Source organism: Pimephales promelas, chromosome 4 (genome assembly GCF_988280905.1).
Source record: "Pimephales promelas chromosome 4, fPimPro1.hap1.1, whole genome shotgun sequence".
NCBI lineage: Eukaryota > Metazoa > Chordata > Actinopteri > Cypriniformes > Leuciscidae > Pimephales > Pimephales promelas.
This window is the reverse complement of record NC_142772.1, coordinates 48463674-48476262: the sequence shown is the minus strand read 5'-3', so window position 1 is coordinate 48476262 and position 12589 is coordinate 48463674. Positions and strand designations below refer to the sequence as shown.

Here is a 12589-nt window from a genome sequence, read left to right as displayed (position 1 = left end):
GTTTCTATTGGCCAAGTATGGAACCTCAGGGTTCTATATAGAACCCAGAGGAACCCTTTTTTAAGAGTGTATAGAACCTTTTAGGGGTTCCAAATATGTAGCGCTGATAGAACCTTTTAAGGTTCTATATAGAACCTTTTCTTCTAAGAGTGTATGAGCTTAGTGGAAAATGTGGGTTAGTAATATAGTAAAACTCCGGTACATATTGAATAAATAGAAAATGATTTTGGGTTTGTCAAAGTACCTTCACTCGTACACTAGAGGGCGACATTGGACATCACATGGTTCCCTGCAACGAAGATTCTAGAAATGCTAGGCATCTGACATTGACAAAAATGCTCATTTTTCACATTGATTATTTACAATATCGTCGCCGTTCTGATTTTGATCACAGAAGAGATTTACACTGATTCCCTTTCCAGTTTCATTTGGTCATTAAAAAATCCATCAAAGCATGTTTTTTTTAAGGAATGATCCTCTGATAGTAACACATAACTAAAGCAAAGGGCAGATTATCAAATTGATCAAAATGAAGAAACCCGACACTTTCTCACTGTTTAGATAGGATATGGTGACCAAAAAGGAAGTGTAACCTAGAACAGGCCTAATGCCAAAAAGAGAGAGAATAAGAAAGTGTTTTTTGACCTCGTATCTAAGGACACTGTAAGTCTAAACTGCCTTGACCCAGTAAAGCTTACATTTCATCATCACCACTCTTTGAAAGAAGAGGTGAGAGGTCATATGACTGATAACAACCCAGAAGTGTGGGCGGGGCTCTGCTGAGCCAATCACCAACCAGCATTCACTACTAAATTAATGACACAAGTTATGATACACTTGAATAAAAATTAGGTTTCTTACACTATAGATAGATACGTAGTACTTTTAAATTATTCATTTTGTTTGAATCATTTGTATATTTTAATGAAATCTGAGGAAGTGACGGAGTCTGGGTTCGTGTTGACTTGTGTGTTTGATGTCAGACTGCCAATCTGCGATTAAATCCTGAAGCTAAACAGAAATAGCCTAGAGCTCTGACAGCACACACACACATGGCAGCATTGGTAATGTTAGGTCAGGTAACACACACGATACGGCATCAACCAAAATCCAAGTCTTCAAGTTAATGAGACTGATAATCTTTGAGCTCTTGTCTTCAAATGTGTTTGCTCACAGTTAATGATCAGCTGAACTCTTCGTGTGTTTAAAGAACAGCAGACTTATCAGCATCATATTATTTATGTTTCATTATTGCATTGTAAAGCCATTACGATTAGCATATATTATATCTAACTTTAGATTATATGGGGTTGTGAAATAATTGTGTGTGTTTGTATATATATATATATATATATATATGAAGAGTTCAGATGCAAAAGCCTCTAAGTGCCATTTGAAATTTTCTTCTAGAATGATCATTTTTATCAAGCTTGTATATTTAAGTTCAGTGATTTCACTTAAATGGCAATGATAATTACCTATTAATTGTTATTTAAGTAAAATTACTGAACTTAAATGTACAAGTTTGATAAAAATCATCATTAAAGAAGAAAATTTCAAATGGCATTTAGAGGCTTATGCATCTGAACTCTTCATTTATATATATATATATATATATATATATATAGACTGTATTTATTATTTACTTATTTACTTGTATTTATCTCAAAATGAGTTTTAAGTAAGCTTCATTTAATTTTTTGAAATGCCACAAAAATAGTTTGAGATCAAACCCTTTTGAGAATCCCTGGAATAGAATAGAATAGAATAAAATAGAACTGAATTTTTATTGTCACATGACTGAGATGATGGAAAGGAAACTGTTGTAGCTACAACATGCATCCAAATATGAGACATGTGACAGTGTGTCAATGTCCAATTGTGCAATCATGCATTATTGTGTGCCAAAATACAAGAATGAATAACTGTAATGCACATTCATGAACAATATAAAATAAATGTACAAAACAGTGTACAAAGCATACATCTGCAGTCGTTTGTTTTGCATCTTCCAGTGTTTGCATGCCTCTAATGTTCTCTAGCCTCAGTCCTGTGACATTAAAGATTATATTCTGCTTTTCTATTGCTGTGATGGTGTGACATAAACCTGTTAAGCTATTGAAACCTCTTGAGCAGATCTGTTAAATCCAGAGCCTCCGGGTGGACAAACTGAGCACTTCAGAGTCAGACTCAGAGCTGAAGAGTCTGTCTGCGGTGAATTATAAAGAAATACACACATGTTGTCAGTGTTTTTAAGACATACTGGGGTAATGTTATGTTTTTGGGGCATATATATTATTATAAGCCATGGCAACTCCACTGCAGTTTCATAATAAATACATAATAAGATTCCTACTACAGATTTACACTATAGCCTATAATCCACGTGATGTGCGGCTATATTACACACATATGTACACATATGCATTACTTAAGACTTAAACATGTTCCATTTCTCAAAACATTGTGTTCAATTGCATCGTGAAATTAACATATGTTCATGTTTTCAACTTTTTTTGTTTTAGACAATGCGCGCTCCGTCGCTTTAACAAGTCCTGCACGCACGCACTGCACCACGTGGTCTCCTAGTGCCGCGCTGTGATTTTCTATTGGCTTATACTTCACCCCTCCCCCCGCCTCAGCCGCGCCCTGATTGGTTCGTGTGTGGGTGTGTTCTCAGCATTCAGGCGCCCTGTTGTTAGAGCCGCTAACCCACCGTAGCCCTCCATTGGCTGTTGTGTGTCTAGTACGCGTATTCCGCCACGCGATTGGCCAACTGTAAACCATAGTATATCGTGATTGGTTGACGCATAGGCGATCGCAAGTGAATGCGGAAGTAGTGCGCTCTACTGAGTCACCGTTGTGTCAGCTGATTCTTTCACTGTGAGTATCTTGATCATATTTCATTTTCTGTGTGTTTAACTTGTTTCTTCTTGTATGTGTTCGCGGTTACGTTAGGCTGAATAGTGTATAAACTAAACGCGCATGGTTTAGCGAGGTTTTTATGTGGGCTTTGCCAGCCATGTGTTTTTATGTGGATGCATTGGATGTTTAACAGGCAGTAAAATCCTCCACCCTTACTAAACACACACTCTCACACACACAGACCAAAGGTCACCAGCTGGTGTGAACTGATGTGAACTTACATTTGAAGAGTTATGTTGATAAACTTTATTTCATTATTGAATATTTAATGAATGTACACACACTGTTCCAACTAATGCACAAGCGTTGTGTAATAAAGTGCTTTTGTCTTTTCTGTGTAAAAAAGGGAAACATTTGCATCACATTTTAATATTGGTATTGCAGAGCAAGTATGCATGATCAATTTACCTTAAAAATGTAAAATATTGTAACAGTACTACATTTATTCTTTTAAATCGTCTTGTAAAAAAGTGACTGTGGTAAACTTGCATGCATTTCGTTGTATAATATTGACATTTTATAGTTATACACTATCTTTCATTTATTTTAAGGTCTAACCTCAAGGTTTGTTACATCTGTATTAGGGATGCACCGATATGACAATTTTGGCCGAAACCGATAATTCTTTATATTTGATAACCGATATTTTGGCCGATAAATCTAAATCCAAATTTTTAGACAATTTTTGATTTTCTTCATTAAAAGCCAAGATAAAAACACAATTGTGATGTTCTTATTTTAATGTTGTGTAGCCGATATGACAGACTTGCGCTGCACATTTTGCACTTTAACTGGATTTTCCTTTTTTAAAGTGATTTCAATCGTATTTGAAGCAATTTAAAAGCATTATGTTGAACAGTTCACATCTAAAATGCCTCAGCTCAAGGATATAATACATTATTTATCGACTTTTAGATATCGCCTAAATGTTCTTGTTGGGCCGATATCGATAACTTTGAAAATGATCATATATCGGCCGATACCGATAATGTGGCCGATATATCGTGCATCCCTAATCTGTATTATGATATTTGTACTATTTGAAGGGATAGTTCACCAAAAAATGAAAATTTGTCATCACTCACTCACCCTCGTGTTGTTTACAAACCTGTATGAGTTTCTCTCCTCTGTTGAACACATAAAAATATATATTTTAAGACAGTTGACGGTAGGTATTCGCTTCAATAGTTGAAAAGCAATACTATGGACATCAATGCCTACTGTCAACTGTCCAAACATTGTTTAAAATGTATATTTTTGTGTGTTCATACAGGTTTGAAACAACATGAGGGTCAATCTCTTCTCTTTAAATCTCTTTTTAAAGAGAGGTCAATCTCTTTAAAACGCTCCTGTCAGTGTTTGAAGCCCTAGGTTTCATGCATTTGATGGTATAATATTGGCATACTATATTAATTTAATATAAGGGTGAACTTCAAGGTTTGTTAAATCAGTGTTATGATTATTTGTGCGTTTTAAGAGTGCGAATTTGTTCGGAAATGACGTTTTTCCAGCCGATGTCATTCTAAAGTGCTTGTTTGACAACTGTTGATCACAAAAAGTTTGGTGGTATTTAAAATTTAAAGGGTTAGTTCATCCAAAAATGAAAGTTATGTCATTAATGACTTTCCCTCATGTCGCCCCCAAGCCCGTTAGACCTCCGTTCATCTGCAGATTGTGCTTGCAAAGGGTTATTTCTAATCTGAGAAATCTCCCAGTGAGCATCAGTGATTGACCCATTCAGACGTATCCCGTTCACATTCCTCGGGCTCGGTGGCCCGTCTCCCTGCTGTAGGTGAAATGTGTAATTGATGGCTCCTGCTCGTGTTACAGGTCAGTCTGCTCTTTAAATAGAGCCATGACTCGACTCATGTAGCGCTCTGAAGCCTGCTGGGACCGTATGTTTCTGATCCAGCTGTTAATAATCCTTCTCCTGTGAGAAAGCTTGCAGTTTTAGCTGCGAGTGACCAGGTGGCAAGGAAACGGTTAACCGTAAGCTGGTTAAAAAGTCTTGAAAATGCGTGCACTCGCGCTACAGACCGAGCTTGGGTGATTTTTGCTGATAAAGTGTGTGTTAACAGGCTGATAGATTCCCACAAATGGACATGAAACATACAAAACCATGTGTTTGTGATGTAAATGCATTTCCTATGGTTAAGTTTAACTGTCATACATCACTGTTTCTATTTTGGAAGTTTTTATTATTTAATTGGTAACAATTTACAAGAAGGATTGTTTATTAACTAACATGAACTAACCATAATTACCATTAATATTGTATTAGTAATTGATGAATTTAATATAATGCTGTGGAAGTATTGTTCATGTTAACTAATGAACCTCATTGGAAAGTGTTACCATATTTTTATCATTATTATTGTTAATTTGTAGGGCTGTGAAACGATTAATCGCGATTAATCGGATCCAGAATAAAAGTTTGCGTTTACATAATGTGTATAATTATTTTGTATATATAAATACACATCTGAAAAATTTGTTATTAATATATCAAATATTTGTATATTGATTTTGTATAAATATATATAAAGTAAATACATGCAAATATTTACATGCGTGTGTGTGTATTTATATATACAAAATAATTATACTCACTACACATACATATATTATGTAAACAGTACACAAAGTTTTATTTTGAATGCGATTAATCGTTTCACAATCCTATCTGTAAATAAACGTGAGCGGATGCTTGATTTATCGCTCTTTTATTGGATGTTTTGGATGTGCTTGCACTTTGACATGTGTAACTCCCTCATATCTTTGGAATGATAAAGTGAACTATGCTGATTGATAACTCTTTCAGTTTTGTGCTTGTATAACTTTGACATGTAACCTAGAGGTTATGAAATGGTTATTTGTAGTAGACAAGCTTGTTTATATCTTCTGTTTTTTCCAATGTTTAGTTTTAGGTGAATTTAGAAGTGAAACTTTATTTTCTTTGGTATAGAGAAGTGATACTGAAGTCACAAGAAGAATTTAAATTTAACTCTGCCTAGAGACAAAAACACACACATGCACACAATAACAGGGTTTTTTCCACAAAAACTACAGAAAAATGACTAAAATCGCTGTATTCTGCTGTCCGGCCAGTAGTTGGCGATGTGATGTCTCTTTGTACAGAAACACTGTTTCTAACACAACACATAATTCACATGTGCATGATGTCACCATTTCCACAAATTCCTGTTTTTGTAGTTTACACAGAGACAATAACTGTAAAGTTTTAATTAACCTGCACTTTGAAACTTTCTCGTTATAATGAGAAACTTTCTCGTAATAATGACTTAACATCTCGTGATAATGAGAAACTTTCTTGTAATAATGAGAAACTTTCTAGTAATAATGGCTTAAAATCTCGTAATAATGAGAAACTTTCTAGTAATAATGGCTTAATCTCGTAATAATGAGTAACTTTCTAGTAATAATGAGAAACATTTTCTCGTAATAATGAGAAACTTTCTAGTAATAATGAGAAACATTTTCTCGTAATAATGAGAAACTTTCTAGTAATAATGGCTTAAAATCTCGTAATAATTAGAAACTTTCTAGTAATACTGGCTTAACATCTCGTAATAATGAGAAACTTTCCAGTAATAATGGCTTAAAATCTCGTAATAATTAGAAACGTTCTTGTAATAGTGAATTAACATCTTGCAATAATGAGAAACTTTCTCTTAATAATTAGAAACTTTCTCGTAATAATGGCTTAACATCTCGTAATAATTAGAAACTTTCTAGTAATAATGAGAAACTTTCTCGTAATAATGAGAAACTTTCTCGTAATAATGGCTTAACATCTCGTAATAATGAGAAACTTTCTCGTAATAATGAGAAACTTTAGTAATAATGGCTTAACATCTCTTAATAATGAGAAACTTTCTAGTAATAATGAGAAACTTTCTAGTAATAACGGCTTAAAATCTCGTAATAATTAGAAACTTTCTCGTAAAATAGTGGCTTAACATCTCGTAATAATGAGAAACTTTCTTTTAATAATGAGAAACTTTCTTTTAATAATGAGAAACTTTCTAGTAATAATGGCTTAAAATCTCGTAATAATTAGAAACTTTCTAGTAATAATGGCTTAGCATCTCGTAATAATGAGAAACTTTCCAGTAATAATGGCTTAAAATCTCGTAATAATTAGAAACTTTCTCGTAATAATGAGAAACTTTAGTAATAATGGCTTAACATCTCGTAATAATGAGAAACTTTCTCGTAATAATGAGAAACTTTCTCGTAATAATGAGAAACTTTCTCGTAATAATTAGAAACTTTCTAGTAATAATGAGAAACTTTCTTGTAATAATGAGAAACTTTCTCGTAATAATGAGAAACTTTCTCGTAATAATGAGAAACTTTCTCGTAATAATGAGAAACTTTCTCGTAATAATGAGAAACTTTCTAGTAATAATGAGAAACTTTCTTGTAATAATGAGAAACTTTCTCGTAATGAGAAACTTTCTTGTAATAATTAGAAACTTTCTAGTAACAATGAGAAACTTTCTCGTAATAATGAGAAACTTTAGTAACAATGGCTTAACATCTTGTAATAATGAGAAACTTTCTAATAATAATGAGAAACTTTCTCGTAATAATGAGAAACTTTCTTCTTAATAATGAGAAACTTTAGTAGCAAAGGCTTAACATCTTGTAATAATGAGAAACTTTCTAGTAATAATGAGAAACTTTCTCGTAATAATGAGAAACTTTAGTAATAATGGCTTAACATCTCGTAATAATGAGAAACTTTCTCGTAATAATGAGAAACTTTCTCGTAATAATGAGAAACTTTCTCGTAATAATTAGAAACTTTCTAGTAATAATGAGAAACTTTCTTGTAATAATGAGAAACTTTCTCGTAATAATGAGAAACTTTCTCGTAATAATGAGAAACTTTCTCGTAATAATGAGAAACTTTCTCGTAATAATGAGAAACTTTCTAGTAATAATGAGAAACTTTCTTGTAATAATGAGAAACTTTCTCGTAATGAGAAACTTTCTTGTAATAATTAGAAACTTTCTAGTAACAATGAGAAACTTTCTCGTAATAATGAGAAACTTTAGTAACAATGGCTTAACATCTTGTAATAATGAGAAACTTTCTAGTAATAATGAGAAACTTTCTCGTAATAATGAGAAACTTTCTAGTAATAATGAGAAACTTTCTTGTAATAATGAGAAACTTTCTCGTAATGAGAAACTTTCTTGTAATAATGAGAAACTTTCTAATAATAATGAGAAACTTTCTCGTAATAATGAGAAACTTTCTTCTTAATAATGAGAAACTTTAGTAGCAAAGGCTTAACATCTTGTAATAATGAGAAACTTTCTAGTAATAATGAGAAACTTTCTCGTAATAATGAGAAACTTTAGTAGCAAAGGCTTAACATCTTGTAATAATGAGAAACTTTCCAGTAATAATGGCTAAAAATCTCGTAATAATGAGAAACTTTCTCGTAATAATGAGAAACTTTCTCGTAATAATGAAAAACTTTCTCGTAATAATGAGAAACTTTCTCGTAATAATGAGAAACTTTCTAGTAATAATGGCTTAAAATCTCGTAATAATTAGAAACTTTCTAGTAATAATGAGAAACTTTCTCGTAATAATGAGAAACTTTAGTAACAATGGCTTAACATCTTGTAATAATGAGAAACTTTCTAGTAATAATGAGAAACTTTCTCGTAATAATGAGAAACTTTAGTAGCAAAGGCTTAACATCTTAATAATGAGAAACTTTCTCGTAATAATGAGAAACTTTCTAGTAATAATGAGAAACTTTCTAGTAATAATGAGAAACTTTCTAGTAATAATGAGAAACTTTCTAGTAATAATGGCTTAAAATCTCGTAATAATGAGAAACTTTCTTTTAATAATGAGAAACTTTCTCATAACAATTATTTTCACTTCTATGGGCTTCCAAACATTGCTACAATTTGACTTATTATGTGCCAGGAGAAAATCCAAAGTCCAATTTCTTAGAAAAATAGAAGTAACGAACTAAGAATTAAGGACTCATTGATGCCGTTCACAGCTCTTATGTATTTTTCTTGAGTTTAACACGCACAAGTTTTTACTGTATTTGCATTGGCCTGCCTGTGCTTTCCTCTCACCAGTTTGTGTTCATAAGATCTGCACAGATGCAGTTTTCATCTGAAGGAAAATAAATTAGATCAGATGGTCATCTATGCTAAACACAGGCTCATGAAATTGATTTTTCCCTGACAGGCGATTTCAGTAAACTGAATTAGCTCAGTTGATGACGATAGTGTGTGTGTGTGTGTGTTTTGTATTGAGATCCAGCTTGATAAAGTCTCTTGAGGTCAGCGAGGTGGTTGAGTCAGATGTAAAACCCTCTATGCATTAGTTTTGGCCGAAACAGATTATGGATTGTGTGTGTTTTGATGAACACAAGCGGGGCTCATACTTCTCTTGGACTGACCGCTGGATAAATGCATCAGCAGGAATAACACAGCATTGTTGTGTTGCCAAATGTCCTCCGTGATTGAGCTAAAGCTGCAGGCAAACATTTTTCACTTTGGCCATTTTTGATTTTGCTCTTAACTCCTTCATGTGCAACTATTTTATAGTTTCATCCTGCACTGTCAAGTCATCTTCATTTATATAGGGCTTTTAACAATGTAGATTGTTCCAAAGCTGCTTTACAGCGAAAATGGGAAATTACAGTAACAGAGATTGTTTCGGCTTTATGACAGCTCTAGAATAAAGTTATTGTCCAGCTAAAGTTAGTTTTAATTGATTCACTTCAGTCGCAAGGATCATAAGGGTTAATGCCCGATGAGGTGTCCATTGTCGGACGGTTGCCTCCTCCGCCGAAGTCCATTAATACCTAAACAATGCATGCCTTGAAGGGCATTAGCCTGCTTATACCATGGTCACTCTCCAAATAACACATTTTTAATATGTTATAGTTTATATTTTAATTAGTTTTACAATTGAAATCTAAAATTTTTGCAAACACTAACTTGGTTTCCCTGGTTACACCAGACGGGTTATTTCAATAGCACCTCAATGCAGGACACGAGATCCAGGGGGCGGAGTTAGATCCAGATCTAAGGGGTGGAGATGGGTGGGATTAGGGATCAGGGGGTTGAGATGGGTGGGATTAGGGGTAGGGTTAGGGATCAAGGGCGGAGATGGGTGGGGTTAGAGATCAGGGGCAGAGATGGGTGGGGTTAGGGATCGGGGCGGAGACGGGTGGGGTTAGGGATCAGGGCTGGAGATGAGTGGGATTAGGGTGGGGTTAGGGATCAGAGGGTGGGATTAGGGTGGGGTTAGGGATTAGAGGGTGGAGATGAGTGGGGTTAGGGATCAGAGGGTGGGATTAGGGTGGGGTTAGGGATCAGGGCTGGAGATGAGTGGGATTAGGGTGGGGTTAGGGATCAGAGGGTGGGATTAGGGTGGAGTTAGGGATCAGAGGGTGGAGATGAGTGGGTTTAGGGATCAGAGGGTGGAGATGGGTGGGATTAGGGGTGGGGTTAGGGATCAGAGGGTGGGATTAGGGTGGGGTTAGGGATCAGGGCTGGAGATAAGTGGGATTAAGGATCAGAGGGTGGAGAGGGGTGGGATTAAGGATCAGAGGGTGGAGATGGGTGGGATTAGGGATCAGAGGGTAGAGATGAGTGGGATTAGGGATCAGAGGGTGGAGATGAGTGGGATTAGGGATCAGAGAGTGGAGATGAGTGGGATTAGGGGTGGGGTTAGGGATCAGAGGGTGGAGATGGGTGGGATTAGGGATCAGAGGGTGGAGATGAGTGGGTTTAGGGATCACAGGGTGGAGATGGGTGGGATTAGGGGTGGGGTTAGGGATCAGAGGGTGGGATTAGGGATCAGAGGGTGGAGATGAGTGGGTTTAGGGATCAGAGGGTGGAGATGGGTGGGATTAGGGGTGGGGTTAGGGATCAGGGCTGGAGATAAGTGGGATTAGGGATCAAAGGGTAGAGATGAGTGGGATTAGGGGTGGGGTTAGGGATCAGAGGGTGGAGATGGGTGGGATTAGGGATCAGAGGGTGGAGATGAGTGGGTTTAGGGATCACAGGGTGGAGATGGGTGGGATTAGGGGTGGGGTTAGGGATCAGAGGGTGGGATTAGGGATCAGAGGGTGGAGATGGGTGGCATTAGGGGTGGGGTTAGGGATCAGAGGGTGGGATTAGGGATCAGAGGGTGGAGATGGGTGGGATTAGGGGTGGGGTTAGGGATCAGAGGGTGGAGATGAGTGGGTTTAGGGATCAGAGGGTGGAGATGGGTGGGATTAGGGGTGGGGTTAGGGATCAGGGGTGGAGACAAAATAAATGGGTCTGTGTACTTAATTAATTAAAACTTAACTTTATATATTTTGTGGGATTATGGGCTTCGTCACTTTTGAAGGCATTAAAAAGTTGGCCATAAAAGACCATATTCAATCATTTGTCTTAATCCATCACTGGAGATTTCTGAAATGCATGGATAAATGGTTGGGTTGCTGTGTGAAGTCAGATAAGGACGGGCGAGTTTAAACCCGTGTTCCTCCACAGTGGGTGTGTCTGTGGGAATGCGGATCTCTCCATTTACTCAAAGGCTTTGCTGTTCTGGAAGTGTGTGTGTGTGTGGCAGCAACTCTGGTTCAGATGTGATGGGAGTTTTATGATTAAGTGCAAAATCAATCTTTTTAAAAAAAATGTCCTTGTGTTATTCGGAAAACCTGTGAAATATACTGGCACAAATTTGCACGGAAAATGGTGGTCCCACACAATTATTAGGGAATTTGTGTGGGATATAAACAGAAAAAGGAAAATTCTCCCACTTTCACTTTCCTTTCAGTTCCTCCGTCATGTACATGTACAGGTGAGTCGCCCGTCATAAAGTGTTCGGTCAGTGACTGCAGTGTATGCTACTTCCATAAATGGTGTTTTGTGAAGGAGGTGTGTTTGAGAAGTATGAGGAAGTTTGTATATGACACTGATAAATATAATAAGTGCAGTAAACGCTGAATGATTAAACTCAGATTATCGCTGATTCATAAATTTAAGGTTGTACTGGAACACCCTGAAATATCACAGATTGACATTGACTTGGAAAAGACTGAAATAACAAGTAGTTTTTGAGCTTGCAATCAGATTTTATTTGCCAGTTTGGAGAATATACACTGATAAAGTCTTCATGTCTTGCCTACTGTACATTAATACATTTTAATGAATCATAATCTGTTTTATCTGTTTGCATAGTGGACTTTCATTCTGCAGTTTTAACTTTTTACCATTTATTTTAAGCATCTGATGATGTTGTGCGGGGCTGTCGCCTATAGAAACACTAAAGCCATTAAACCCATGCAGCTAAACTAAGTAACTCCACTTAAATGACTTCCTTTTCCAGTTGCATCCAGTTCAGTCCAGTGCAGTGTAAACACAGACAGGAGCGGGGTCTCGGAAGGGGTCCGGAGACTCTATAGTGATCGTGAAATGTGGGCGTACATGCAAACAAAACGTGTGTGTGTTCTCTTACGTGCGCGCTCAGCAGAACACACTGCAATCTGAGCGCACATGCCTTCAGAGTGTGTTTTGAACACATTCGATGTAAACTTGCCTGTAGCTGAGATATTATGCACAAGAGGAACAGCGCTGTCACGTACTTCACGGCCGAATC

General features: G+C 36.3%; 1 protein-coding gene across 1 annotated transcript in view; it reads left to right on the top strand.

Moving 5' to 3' along the window:
• Positions 1-2748: 2748 nt before the first annotated feature.
• mtmr4 (myotubularin related protein 4) overlaps positions 2749-12589 on the top strand; it is a 73420-nt gene continuing 63579 nt past the window's right edge. Inside the window, exon 1 of the mRNA XM_089130646.1 lies at positions 2749-2883. The gene's annotated coding sequence lies outside the window, so the exon portion shown is untranslated. The remainder of the gene's footprint in view (positions 2884-12589) is intronic.